Source organism: Carassius auratus, unplaced genomic scaffold, assembly GCF_003368295.1.
Source record: "Carassius auratus strain Wakin unplaced genomic scaffold, ASM336829v1 scaf_tig00017986, whole genome shotgun sequence".
Taxonomy (NCBI): Eukaryota; Metazoa; Chordata; class Actinopteri; order Cypriniformes; family Cyprinidae; genus Carassius; species Carassius auratus.
The window spans coordinates 27,751-42,213 of NW_020524838.1; the positions used below are offsets into that span (position 1 = coordinate 27,751).

General features: G+C 35.9%; 1 long non-coding RNA gene across 1 annotated transcript; it reads left to right on the top strand.

Moving 5' to 3' along the window:
* Positions 1-12,350: 12,350 nt before the first annotated feature.
* On the top strand, positions 12,351-12,736 carry LOC113075915 (uncharacterized). The gene is made up of 2 exons (XR_003281062.1): positions 12,351-12,387; positions 12,455-12,736. It is a non-coding gene; the product is annotated as an uncharacterized LOC113075915 (long non-coding RNA).
* Positions 12,737-14,463: the final 1,727 nt, after the last annotated feature.

Genomic DNA, 14,463 nt, shown 5'->3' on the forward strand with positions numbered 1-14,463 from the left:
CATAAAATAATTTACACAAAACAATTCTAAGTAGATATTTTTAGGGGAACATTCTGTGAATCTAAAAATAACACGCTTTTTCCTTAAATAAATATTTCTTATCTCAAAATGTCCTTGAAAACATTTTAGGAACGGAAAATTGTTAGCTGGGTTTAAAGAAAGTTAGCACAAGAAAAACACTCACAAAAAGTTTATTAGATTTGAAATAAAAATAAATAAATATAATGCAAAAAATGAGAAGAAGTGACTTTATAAAATGGCTAAAAATGACCAAATCACCAATTGATTCACTGCTTCACTATTTAGTATCTAATGCACTGACACTCAACATTTTTAAGTGTCCAACTCTAAAAGTCATGTCCTTTTTAGCAGCTAAACACTCTTTCCAGAGCAGCGGTCAGCTGAAGGCCATTCTGTTCATTTTCAGAGCTGCATTTTATTTCGCTTTTACGATATTCAGTCATAAACAACCCAGAAACAATACAGGGCTTTCATACGCAGGCTTATAAAGCAGGTAATTCATTATTTTGCACAAAGAACAACCTTCACTGAGTGTTAATTAAAAACCCTGCCTACATACAGTACATATGCATTCACTTCCTGTCTCTCTCTCTCTCACACACACACACGCTCACACACACATACACAAACGGAAAGAATATAAATGTCCTCCTCCGCTAATACTTCCGGTCCATCCAACTCTCAGGGTGTTATGCTCCAATACACCTCTAAATCTTCCTCTCTTTCCACTTCTGTCTCTTTCTCTTGCTTATGTCAGTGAATTGTGTTGCAGGTGAAGATGATCAGACAGGTTAGAGGAGTAGAGCTTTTTTACTAAGTTAATTAACACTACATTTATTCATAGCATGCAATAATGGCAACTGACAACATAAAATAAAATAAAACAAACTGTTTACTCAATTTCCGATCTGTATTGTACATGGTTTAAATAATTTCTCTGGCGAAATCCCTTTGAATCACTCACTCAGTTGTCTTTCTTACTCACTTTCCACAAAGCATTATGGGAAATGTATTCTGAAAGCTGAACAGTGTAGTATCAAGGCACATTAAATATAAAACATTTCTGTTATTATTATTCAACACTATTATTAAACATTCATTTGACCTTTATTCTAATTACTAATAAAAGTCAATGTTAAAAGCATGTTAAATAATAACTAATATTCTAATATTAAGGGCCCTATTTTAACGATCTAAATGCAAAGTGTAAAGTGCACGGCGCAGGTGCACTCAGGGCGTTTCCAAATCCACTTTTGCTATTTTAAAGGGGGGGGGGGGGGATGCTCGTTTTCACTCAATGTCCTGTTAATCTTGAGTACCTATAGAGTAGTACTGCATCCTTCATAACTCCAAAAAGTCTTTAGTTTTATTATATTCATAAGAGAAAGATAGTCTGTACCGATTTTTCCCGGAAAAACACGACCGGCTAGAGGCGTGACGTGTGGGCGGAGCTAAAGAATCCCGAGCGCCAGTAAGCTTTTGCGTTGAGAGCGTTTGGAAGCTGTGATACAGATCCAGAGGCTGAAAATTAACAAGAGCAGCATCAGCAAAGGCGGTATGCTATGTGGTATGTACTAAAACTGTATATATTTGCTTAGTGGTTTTGGAAAATGACTAAGTTCCACTTTATGTCGTCTTTTTTTTATTTATTTTTTTAAGCTGTACATGTGGAAAGTGCAGTTTGATGACAACATCGCATGTTGTTTACTTGATGTGCTTACGCGCCGATAGCTAAGTTAACAACACAGAGATATTTGAAGCAGTTTTACTCACCGCATGCGGTTCCAACACACGACCGTGACCCTTTTTCGTTGAGACTGCATTATCCTTAAGAAATAAACGATACGCAAACCCGGCATCAAACTGGGCCTTGTTTGTAAAACAAGCATCTTCGAAATGCAGGGAACAAACACAAACACTTGCACAACTCCGTTGATGCTCTGTAAAAATAAACTCCATCCACTGGTCCCTTAATGATTTTTCTCTTTTGGGAATCTGTGCAGGGTTGTCTTGCCCTGGCAACCAAAAACACACTTCTTTTGTGACATTTGGCGACGCTCTTGCTCTGATCAGTGAAGTCTGTTGTGATCTCAGTGCTCTGCTCTACAGGAGCGCTCTCTCTTCCGGGAGAAGTGCCCTCAGGACCCATATAAGGAAATTCCGCTCCATCGAACGTCACACAGACCCATACTCGAAAAAAACTTTCCGAAACTTGTGACAAACCGGAAGGAGTATTTTTGGAACAAAAATACTCCTTCAAACGTACAAATTAATTTTTGAAACTTTGTCCATGTTTAGCATGGGAATCCAACTCTTTAACAGTGTAAAAAACTCAGTATGCATGAAATAGCATTTCACCCCCCCTTTAACGACAGAAAACGGTCTGTGCGCCGGGTTCGTGAACGAGTCAGTCTTTTGTTCGTTATCTGGCTCGGCTCGGTGTTCATCTTCAGTTCTCTCTTCACAGCAGTTCAGTCAGTGTACTGTTTGAGTAAATGAATTACTCCGGGATATTGGTTTGTTTGAACTCAGAGAGAGTGTCAGCCACATTAAAAAAAGTTAACAGCTTAAGTCATTTGTGGATTAATGCATATTAGAGATGTGAACCGTTTAAAACGTGAACTGATTCAAGAAGATCCGGTTACATCGAATGATTCGTTCGTGAACCGGATATAACAAATTGCTTTGTTTTGAACTCTCTCACAACAGACACGGAAGAGAAGACAATGCTGAATAAAGTCGTAGTTTTTGCTATTTTTAGGCTAAAATTTATTTTCGATGCTTCAAAAAATTCTTTTTTGTTCCTTAAAATAGCATTGCGCCAGCAATGCGCCTGATCACACCTCTTTTTTAGACCCGCACGACCGTGGGTGCACAAATGGGCGCAAATGCATTTGCTAATTAAACGACGTGGCGCTGGACGAGAATATGCGAACAGCGCTGGACTGATACTAGCAAACACACTTCCGCTGCGCCTTGCGTCGGTGTATGTTAGGGCCCAATATGTTTAAAGGGACACTGAGTAGGAATTACTCCCATCTAGTGGTGAAATTGTATTTTGCATTCAAACTAATTTTGCTCTCCAGCGCCTCGCTTTTTCAAATGCGCATTGCATCTACGGTAGGCGATATGTACCAAAAAGCTTTGACAGGATGTATTCTAATAGCACTTCGTCGAGTTTTCCTTCAGGTGAACAGGTGTGTTATTTCAAACAAACTGCAACATGACAACTAACAAACGAATGTTACAGTACGAATTACTGACTGTGGAAAACATGAAATATTGTAATTAGTAGTTATGTCTAATTTATTCGTTATATTTTCTGAATTATATGCATTGTTAGATATTAAAAAAATATTATAATATAGACTGTAACACTGACTTACCTGTCGAGAAGAAAACTGGCCACTTCAGCGTCTCTTTTGAAATCTTTATCAAGCATTAGCTCTTTCCACCTAGAAAAAGCTTCCCCGACATTAACTCTTGTTTTCTGTAATCTACGGTCACGTTTCCTTTTACGTTCTATTTTTGACTGTTTTGGCGACGATGTTTTCTTCTCCTGTGGCGCGGCATATGTATGGTCCATAATAAGAATGCAATCCAGACTTTTAAACTTGCCGGTGCAGTTTCAAGCGCCTCTCACTGCTCTGCACCTGCGTTTCTGGCTCTGACCGAAAACGCGCTGTGGAAACGCGTTGGCTTAGTACTTTTTGTCCCTCTCTGCTATTATAGTTTTGCAAGATGGCGGAACTACATGGAAGCCTCCGTCAACCTACCCGTCCCATGTATATAAAGATAATAAATTCTTCATTTACAAGGATTAGTTTAAACATTGGCATAGGTATTTGTACACCATTGAGGGCATATTTATGAATAAAAATATTGATTTTAGATAATAAAATACCTAAAAAGTTACTTATTGTCCCTTTAATGACCAATTATCTAATTTATTCTAATTAATTCACAACATGCATAGCATTTTTTTAATGAATTCATATATTGATTGCTAAGTTGCCAATGTTTTCTGGGATTGCCTTTTCCACAGAAGATAAGGTGTAATTATTAGTATCATTAGCGTGTGTGTGTGTGTGTGTGTATTACGTAAGTCATTATCTCACACACTCTCGCTCTCACTGTATGTTCATTTTCCGAGAAGTTTTAAATTAGCTGCAGGTAATTATATTCGCTCAGATCTGTTAACATGAGACTCTGCGCTCGGACTATGAAAGATAAAGGCAGATTTAAACTGGAAGGATTGATGAGCAATGTATCATGTGATATCCTTGATAAATCCATAACTCATTTTCTCTAGTAATGATCCTCATCTGTCTGTGTGTATGTGTGTGTGTGTGTCTGTGTGCGCGAAATTCATGAGGGGCATGTTTCCAAATGCAGGGCAGATGCTTCACATGTAATAATATTCAGCTTATGTAAAATGTCAGTGAGAAAGGAAGAGAAAAGAAAGAGGGAGAAGAAAACAGAAACAGATCTGTTTTCTATGCTGTTTTTCTCTTACAGAATGCAAGATGTCAATCTAAAATGAACACCAAAATTACTTATTTATAATGTTAAAAATTATTTTCATTTTGAAACATTAATATCATTGATCTAAAATGCAGCTTAGACAGTTTGCTATTTAAAAAATACAAATACATGATTTGCTCTAAAATTTAACATTATAGACACAGATATTGAAATCTTGATTCTAAATTAATTTTAAGTTGGCCATCAGTTGTGTTAACCTATTATAATACACATTTCTTAAAACATATTTATATTTAGGTCAGATGGAAATGTTGTAAGTTGTAGAAAAATACAAATCCTTCATGACTCAATGCACAATAACAGAGTTCTACAGGCCTTACATCATTTCTAAATCTACATTATATGAGACAATGGAGAGGATTTAGTCCTGAAAGGAAGAAACAGCAGTTGTTGAGAGAGATTGTGTTGGTGTTAAACGCCCTCAGAGATGCACAGGCCAGAGATCTTACAAGAGTACGCCATTTTTATTCATTCTGCTGCATGAGAGATGATGAAAACATCTCCAGTATCCAGTAAATAAACCATACATTTCACAAACAACAAATAAATATTTGTTATATGTTGCTAATATGTGTGTTTCTATTTTATAACAAAAACACAAGAACCGAATTCCTAGGGAAACAAATTGTCATATGAACAGACCAACAAACACACACACACACACACACACACACACACACACACACACACACACACTCCCCTGAGCAATCTCTAGCCCTGTGCATCTTCAAATCCGATCAGAGCAGATCACAGGGGAATGATGGATTTATCTATCCTTCCCCTTTTGCTCCCGGACACACATTAACGCTCACGCAGTCGGCCTCTTTTTCAGAGGAAAGAAAACACATGAAGGTGGTATTCACATGCACAGAAACCAAATGAGCAAATGGTTTATTCACTCTCGAATTTCCTCCCCGTGTCGAGCGCTCGAGGAGAGGACGTGCTAAAAGAGGGAGAGGTGAGAGAGAATCCAATATTCCTCCCATGATCATTAAATAATTTAGGGACACTGCTCCACTGATCATTAGAGAGACGAACAGAGGGAAGCGGCGCGGGAGGGAGAGCGAGGAGATTGCAGAGAGATGGGAAGCAGGAAAAGTGGGTGTAATAGAGCGGAGGATCGTTCTCGGAGGCAGAGAGAGAGAAAGAAAGAAGCTGGAAGATGAAGAGAAATCTTCCAGTTTTAGAAGAACTTTTTCATTGTCCTCTTTGAACCACTGCCACGTCTGAGGGGAATTGCGCCAGCATTCGATCAGAAGGCTTGAATGTCTGCATTAATGAAGCAAAGATAAACCTCACATGATTCATTCTGATTTGTCTATCCTCCTCCAGAGGTTGTGTTGGGATTAATTAGTACTCTATTCACAGTGTTAAACTTCTCAAAGAAAAAAAAAAACATATTTGATTGTTTGAAATCTATCTAGCTATCTATCCAGTGTATACATACATACATACATACATACATACAAATATATATATATGTAGAGAGAGCAAATCTTAATTTTTGGGTGAGACGGGCCACTTGATTTATTTGAATTACAAGTTTAATACTTACGGTTAGAGGTTTTGAAAAAAAAAGTGGCAACTGTAATGGTGATGCTTAACACAGTTAAACAGCACTTACTACAAGCTTTTTCCATTATAAGCCTTCCACAGCCTCTCTAAAACCTCACAAATCTCTACTTGGCACACCAGCAAATATCCAGAGTGATCGCATAAATGCTTTAGGTTTGATCCCATGTGGATCTAGAGAATTATTGGCCTGCCCAACCTCTCCAGTTGTGGCCTTGAACGAAGCACTTAACCACACGCGGCTCCACAGGGGGGGTCTGGATAATGACATAAAGCCTTGAGTTTGACCCGGACTAGATGCTTTTGGCCCCAGTGTCTAACAGCAATGATCCAGATGAACAGTGTTCATATGCCCAGCGACATTCGCAGTTTTAATAAGGAAAGGCCTAGTGCTTTCTTTTGACTAGAAAAGAAACAGCTAGGATTTCTTTAATTGAATGGATTTGTGTTTTTATTTAAATAGTTAAAACTACTTAAAAGATGCAAAATTATTTTACATTATTATTATTATTATTATTATTATTATATTCCCACAGATTTGCAGCATGTCCAGAAACAAAAATTTAATATTTTGTTTCTTGACCTATGAGATACAAACAACTGTGAAAATTGAAAAATAAATTTTGTTTATTTAATTTATTCATAAACAATTACAAATTAAAAACATATAAAATGTATTCATAAAAACACGTGAACAAAAAATACTTTATTGCAGTATACCAAGAAACAGAAAGTTGTAGTTTTTCAACTATATCTAACTAACTAAATAAATAAATAAACTATCTTATGATTTATTTATCTTAAAAAATATATATTACAGCAATTTGAATGAAAAAAAAACTGTTGAAAATTAAAACTTAAGTTTAAAAAAAATACTGGCAAAATTATTATTTTACATAGTGCTCAGTATTGCAAGCAACCATTCAGTTATTTGTAGGTGTAGTTAAAGTAAAATACAGTTTTACCTCAAGTAACACATTTCTCGGTATATATATATATATATATATATATATATATATATATATATATATATATATATATATATATATATATATATAGAGGCTTTCAACTCACACAGCCTCATGGGATAGCAACCGATGCAGCAGGTGTGGCATTGTTTGTCTACTTTTCACCAATATTCTGGAATCCTAGTTCCTAGTTACATACTTCTTTTTGCATATAATGTAGTAGGACAGCATACATATTTGTACAAATTCTGTCTAGATATTATTCACCAACTTGGATACAGCCCTAAAAAACAGATCCATCCAAACACCCAGAAGACTCAGATGAGGACCTCAGGGAGAGTAAGTTTGCCTAGAGAAAACACTCATATGATTGATTAAAATCCACTTTGAGAATGGAAAGAGCCGGGTCAGCTTGAAATCAAATGGGAATACAGCACAGAACTGATTCAAAGCATAAACTCTACACTCTTAGAAATGAAGGTTCCCTATCTGTCGGTCACTTTGAGTTGTCGTGACATTAGGGCTCGAACAAGAAGTCTTGTTTTATGGGTAATTTAAAAAAAAAAAAAAATTGAGTAATGTCAACTTTGCATCTACCTTGATAAAAAAAAAATGCACTGGAAAACACAATTCTGAGAGTTTTGTGGATCACACTTTAGTTTGGGGGGACCATTTTCAACATTAACTACTAACTCTGCCTCAATAAACTCTTAATTTGCTGATTATTAATATTTATTAAGGTAGTAGTTAAGTTTAGGTATGGGATAGGTTTAAGGCAGTAATTCTTAAAGTGTGGTGGTCTGCGAAAAGATGACCTAAAACTCTCCTCTTTGGAGCCTGACATTCAGAAACTGATGTGTTATAAGCAGCACCACCCATCTCATTAATATTCACGTTAAGTTTTATATGGAAATCTCAAAATCTAAAATCCACAGATCTATTAGTTTTGTAATGTACTAGTTTTTGTTTCATGTGTAAAATGCCAGTAATTTCAGTGATATTGGACATTAAGGGGAACATTCTTTTCCGCATTTTATTGTTACCATAGTTACAACCATAGACTTCCTATACCCACCACCTCAGTTTAAACTAATGGCTCTTTGGAATGGCATTAAGTGGGACCTAGGCTGTTACAGTATGTTTAATTGCTGTTTTTTTTTTCACATGTGCAGTTTGTTGTTCATATTAAGCTGCAACTCATTTCGCATTTACTTTTTCAAATTAAATAAAAAAAAATATAATAATTTCTGATCATATCATTGCATTTGTGTTTGAATAATTAGTTTTTGACTTGAAACAGTCGCATATTAAACTTAAATGTATCTTATCCTTCCTATTTTGTTGGTTTTTGGTGGCGTGTTAGAGTGGAAAAAAAAAAGGAAGATAAAGTGGTCCTTGGGCTGAAAAAGTTTGAGAAACACTGGTTTAAGGGATCTACAATACAAAACAAAGCATTAATATGTGCTTCAAGTAGGCTACTAATAAACATCTGTTAATAATATGCATGCTAATAAGCAACTAGTTAAGAGTAAGAACTGGTCTCTAAACTGTTACTCTATTGTGCTACATAATATTTCCATATTCTATTCCATATTAAAAAGTAATTTACATCAGTTGTTATATTTCGAACTTTGAAGTGTTGCTAAGACATCTTATTGTGTTGTTCTTAGACATTTAAATTCAGAGAGCATATTGATGTATTGTGTTCCCTTCAATTTATTTCTTAATTTTTTTATTGGTCTGGAATAAGTCTTAAAGTATTAAATTCACTTTCATATAACTTGCATAAACCCTGATATAAGTGCACCAAATCCGCTTTCGAAGTGAAAAAAACAAAAAGAACCCTAACTTTCTATTTAATATGTGCATTTGGAGGAAATCTAGGTCATATCCCAGTGCAAGGCTAGTTTGTACAGTAGTTGTACTTAAGCGCCCCGCTGATCTTCCCCAGGAGGAGTTAATTTGCTTTGGGCTTGAACGTAGCATACTGAAACCTCAAGACCTCGGTGTGAAACACGGATCACTAACACACAGATACAGATACAGTGGCCACCTTCGAGACAAAATACAGCTGCATGTGTAACCAGGGTCAGAGATAATGATGTGAAACTAGTTCTCCCTCAGAGTCAAGCCTCTTTGTCGAACAACATTTAATAACAGCGATTTCCCTCAAGAGGCGAGACCAGACCTCCAAAACTCTCCTGACCCGAGCTCCTCAGCACTATATCACAACCTTTATCTCCAGCATCCTGGTGGGTCTCATTTAGACGGCCTGTTTGATGTCATTTTGGACAGTGAGGAGGTGAAGCCGTGCACACAGCTGACTATGTGTGTCTGTCTGCTTGTCTAGCGCTCTTTTTCTCCTTCCAGGCTTTCTCTCAAGCTACACTTTAATATTTAATGCATATGCCATACAGCAGATGGTACCATAAAAAAAGAGCATCAATATTTGATGCAAACTCTCTCCAGCTCTTTCTGTTCTCCTTCTTTAGATATTTATCTCGCTCTCATTCATGTCGTCGGTCTTGTTAGCGATCGCCGTTGTGTCACGCGTTAGTGTTGCTTATGAAATATTAAATCTTTTTTGATGGTTATGACATGGGTAGTGAGGCAATTTGTGGTCTCGTCAGAGTCATTTAGAGATGATCTGTGCTTGGTGGTTAATTTGGGTCGTACATCAATGCCGCTCTTTTAATTCAAGGCTTTGTTGTGTGAGGTCAGATCTCACTTTGTATGATCCTACTTGTTCAACAGCCATCGGGCGTCCAATCAAAGGTGAGGCGGAGCATAGGAAATGACTCATTTGCATTCTCGTTATATGCAGATACTTACATTTCTGAACATAAATCACAAACGCCGCAAGAGCGGCTCTTGTTCCGTTGCGGCATTTGATCATTTCAAAACAAGAGAAATGCCATTAATCAATCAATATTAAATGCGTCAACTGTTTTTTTTTTTTAACTAATGTAAGGCAGAGCTACTCATTAATCAAAAGAATAATATATCAAATGAAAAACAAAACCACTGACCGTGGCCTTTTGGAAATGGAAATGCTAATCCAAACCGCATATGCATGTTGAGTTTCTTTTTCAGAATTAGTGGTTTGTTTATCATATATTAAGCACTAGTACCCAGATGCAAAAAAAAAAAAAAAAAAAAAAAAAAAAAGCACTTCCATAATGTTCTTTAGAGTTTCACACATATATTTTTTACTTAATATACAAAAAAATCTTTAGCACTTTTTTAGTTACCACTTGTAGTACACTTGAACCCATCTCTCATACACTAGTTGGTTCAAGTGTACTACAAATGCTAATTGGTAACTAAATACATTTTCTGAGCACAGTTTATTTCATATTCATGGTGTCCCAAAATAGCACAGTTGAGTACACTTAGATGTTCTTCTTAGATTATCTTAAGAAGTACTAAAGAATCATTTCTTGTATAATAAGTACAAAATTAGTGCGTGAAAATAGAGAACTCCAAGTACATTATGGAAGTGCACTTTTGTTTTCACCTGGGTATGCAGGGTTATTCTTGTATACTCAAACTATTCATGACATTTTGTTAACTGAAATAAAGATGGAATTAAAATATAAATAGAAGACTGAACACTTAGAAACTAATAGAAAGGTTGAAATAAGTTTAAGTTAAAATAAAATAAGCAATAAAATAAATAACTGGCTCAAAGAGAACTTATAGATATAAAGTAAATTAAATATAAATAGTAATATTGAAAGGAACATCAATAACAATAGGGTGTAGCCAGACCTTCAGACTGCCAGCAAAATGTGTGGGAACCATTGCCACTTAGAATGGTCAAGGCCCACCCAATAACTGACAGGTAAAGCAAACAATCACGTTTCGTTTTGTGCCACATAATGTTTGGGGGGGCTCAAATGTTCAAACAGCAACAGACCGGGTCTTGGACATATTTTAAAAATTCTATGCTGCGATCTTTACATTTTTTCCCATGCTATTAAATTAAATTAATTATAAATCCAAAGTTTAGTTGATCTGGATAAGTGCTTAATGTCATGGTTATAAGCACGATGGCTTTCTTCTTCCATGAAGGGATTTGGCATCACGGCATCTTTGTTTATAGGTGGAACGTTAAACAACGTGACACACGTTTCCCAGAAATCCTGTATAATTTAACCAATCCAATGTCGACTTCAAAACTTCCAAAGTGTTTCCAGCTAAGTGTGCCGTTTGCATCGAACGTTCAGCTAGCGATCCGTGGGCATGACCTTTGAGGCTGAGAACGCAACAACAACAATAAGACCAAAGCACATAAAATTACTAAATACTAAACTGAAATTAACATGAAAACTGAAAATATCAAAATACATTTTATTTATGATTTTGCACCATATCAGCATCAAATGCTATACTCATGATAAACTCAAGAATAATAAAATTTCAAATACTCATCATAATAACAATATTTCAATTAATTGATGAAATGGATAGATAGGCAGGACACAAAATGTTTTACAATCAAGGAACAGTAAAAACTATAATACTGTATAAATGTATACTAAAGTAACACTTCTCGTGTGAGTACTAGTAATTGATTTTTGATTCTTGCCTTAAAAGGCATTAAAACCAAGAACAATTGTAGATTGATGGATGTTGTAGCCACGAGGACTGTAGAGTTAAACTGTGCGACAGTTTAATGTTGCAAATGGAAAAGCAAATGCTCTCAGATAGAGTGGCCTGTTGGTCCATTAGTGGATTGATGAAGATGAGCATTTCTCAAGGGAATGAACAGATGCATGTGGGGGTTGCAGATCTGTACATAATCCAGTATATCCTGGGCATTCGCTACAGGCCAATCCGAAGGGTTCATTTTGCTCAACCAACCAATCAGGAGGCTCATTCAGTTTAACTGAACCAATCAGGACCACACTGGCGTTAGGAAGTCACTTTTTGGTGAATTAACACAACAAGAAAGATTAAGGTCAGATTTAAAAAGTGTGAAACAGATGCGTGTGTTATAATGAAATTCTTTATTTAGTAACAAACTATTCCTGGAACTATTCACACTCACATTTACTGTGATTATGAGATTTTACTTGAAAAATGTGTTAAATTATTGAAGCTTCAAACTGCAAACATGATGTCATAAACAAATGGAATTTGCTACACTTAAACTATAATGTCATAATTTTTTTTGTTTGGACTAGTAAACATAATGTCATAATAACCTAATGGAATTTGCTGCTGGAAACTATGATGTCATAGTGAACATGTGGAAGTTGAGTTTGCACCAACAAATGTACGTAATTTCAAGTTGAATGTGTCAGTGTAAACTATGTAAACTGACACTTTCCATTCATTTGCAGCTGGTCACTTCTCGCAGTGATGGATGATTCAGTTCAAGCCAGAAACTTTGAGTAGAGAGGAAACGCTGTGCTACTATGCATTCTTCCAGTGCTGCACTCAGACTGTCAAACACTGGAGTCTCACAGGAGTCAGAAACACTGAATCTGATCCTTGATGTGCTCAAGCCAAGTGAGAGTTTATCTGGCCAAGAGTGAGCCAGCGAGCCACTCAACATCATGCTGAAGAGCACTGACTAATCAAAACACACTTCAGCAAAACAATACAAATAAACAACAGGAAACACAACTAGATCTGGACATTTTCTAAAGCAGTTGTAGCCTAACCATTCTAAATAAATGTAAAGATTTGACTTTAAAGTGACTATTCTGGCTAAATAAGTTGGTTAATTATGGCAGACCTGGTGTTCACCTCCTATTCTGTCTGGTTCTCTAATGAGTCATAACAAGCCATGTGCAATTATAATTAGTGCAGTCTGAAAATATACTCAAATACATCAGCACATATGACACCCATTTTTAGATTTCAAATGATGCATGCATTTAATTATAATGAAAAGTTCATATAATGATATTATTTCGTATGGCTGAAGTGTCTATATTATCAACAGCTACACAATGCATTTCAAAGTGAAATTAGTGATATTCAAACTCGATACATCAGGCTTTAGACCATTAGATCAAAAGTTTATTTTCTCAGTGTTAAAAAGGTAACATTTAAAGAATAAAAAAAACTGCAGAGCTATAATTTGCATTGGAGGTTAACAAAGATGTCTGATTGTTAACAAAGCATCTCCAGCAACCAAAGTGCACAGGACAAATCATGCTATACTGTACTAGCATTTACATTGCAAGTATGAAATTATCAACAAAAAAGCAGATGTGCAGTGTTGCACACATTTGTAGATGTAATATGAACAAACCAAGCTTGCAGCATTCTGTTGGATTCTTCAAAGAATAAAGTTAGACTTTTTTGACATTTGAAAGCTGAATGGAATTCTTTAGCAGGCTGTGAAATAAGGAGGAATTAAAGATGAGGAATGACGGGGAAAGGAAATGAATTTAGAAAAACAAAAGAATTATGTATGTAGCACCAACGTTGAATTCTGAATACCCACTTTGTATAAAACTAACCCTGAAAATCCTGTTTATACACCATCTGGACTCAAAAACATATTTCTCCATTTAAAAAGTAATAGTAGATGAGTTTGTTTCTTCATTGAAGCAGATTTGAGAAATTTAGCATCACTTGCTCACCAGAGGATCCTCTGCAGTGAATGGGTGCCATCAGAATGAGAGTCCAAATAGCTGATAAAAACATCACAATAAACCAATTTCTCTAGTAAAAAAAAAGTATCATCCGAATCAGGAGAGAAATATGCAGAGATGAAGCCCCATTTACATACTGGTGGATTTCTATGTGAGAGGACAACGGGAAGATTTGTTTCTTAAAAACATGCAGCTTTTCTCTTCACAAGATGCTTGTAGTTTTAATGGATGAGAGTGGTGTGGATTAATTGTGGATTATTGCAATGTTTTAATCAGCTGTTTGGACTTCCATTCTGACGGCACCCATTCACTGCAGAGGATCCATTGTTGAGCAAGTGATGTAATGCCCAATTTCTCTAGATCCTGTTCTTATAAAGAAACAAACTCACTAACATCTCAGAGATAGTCTACTGGTGAGTTCAATTTCAGCAAGAATGCATTTTTGAGTGAACTATTCCCTTAAAGTCATTTTAAAACAGCCAGTGTTGTGGCAAAATAAAAGTTGCATGCAAAATATATTGCCTAGACTTCACAATAATGAATGTTTCACCAGTGTAATACTGCCTTTGTCATCACAGTTCAAGACATATGCTATAACGCTAACAGATTGCTCTCTCCAGGTACTATAAACCTCCCTAAGCTACATAAAACGATCATCTGACTACATGCACAAGACCTCTGTGTTTTTTCCCTAGAAAAACTTGAGAAAAGGAAACACTTAAAGAAAAAAAACATCACGCTAT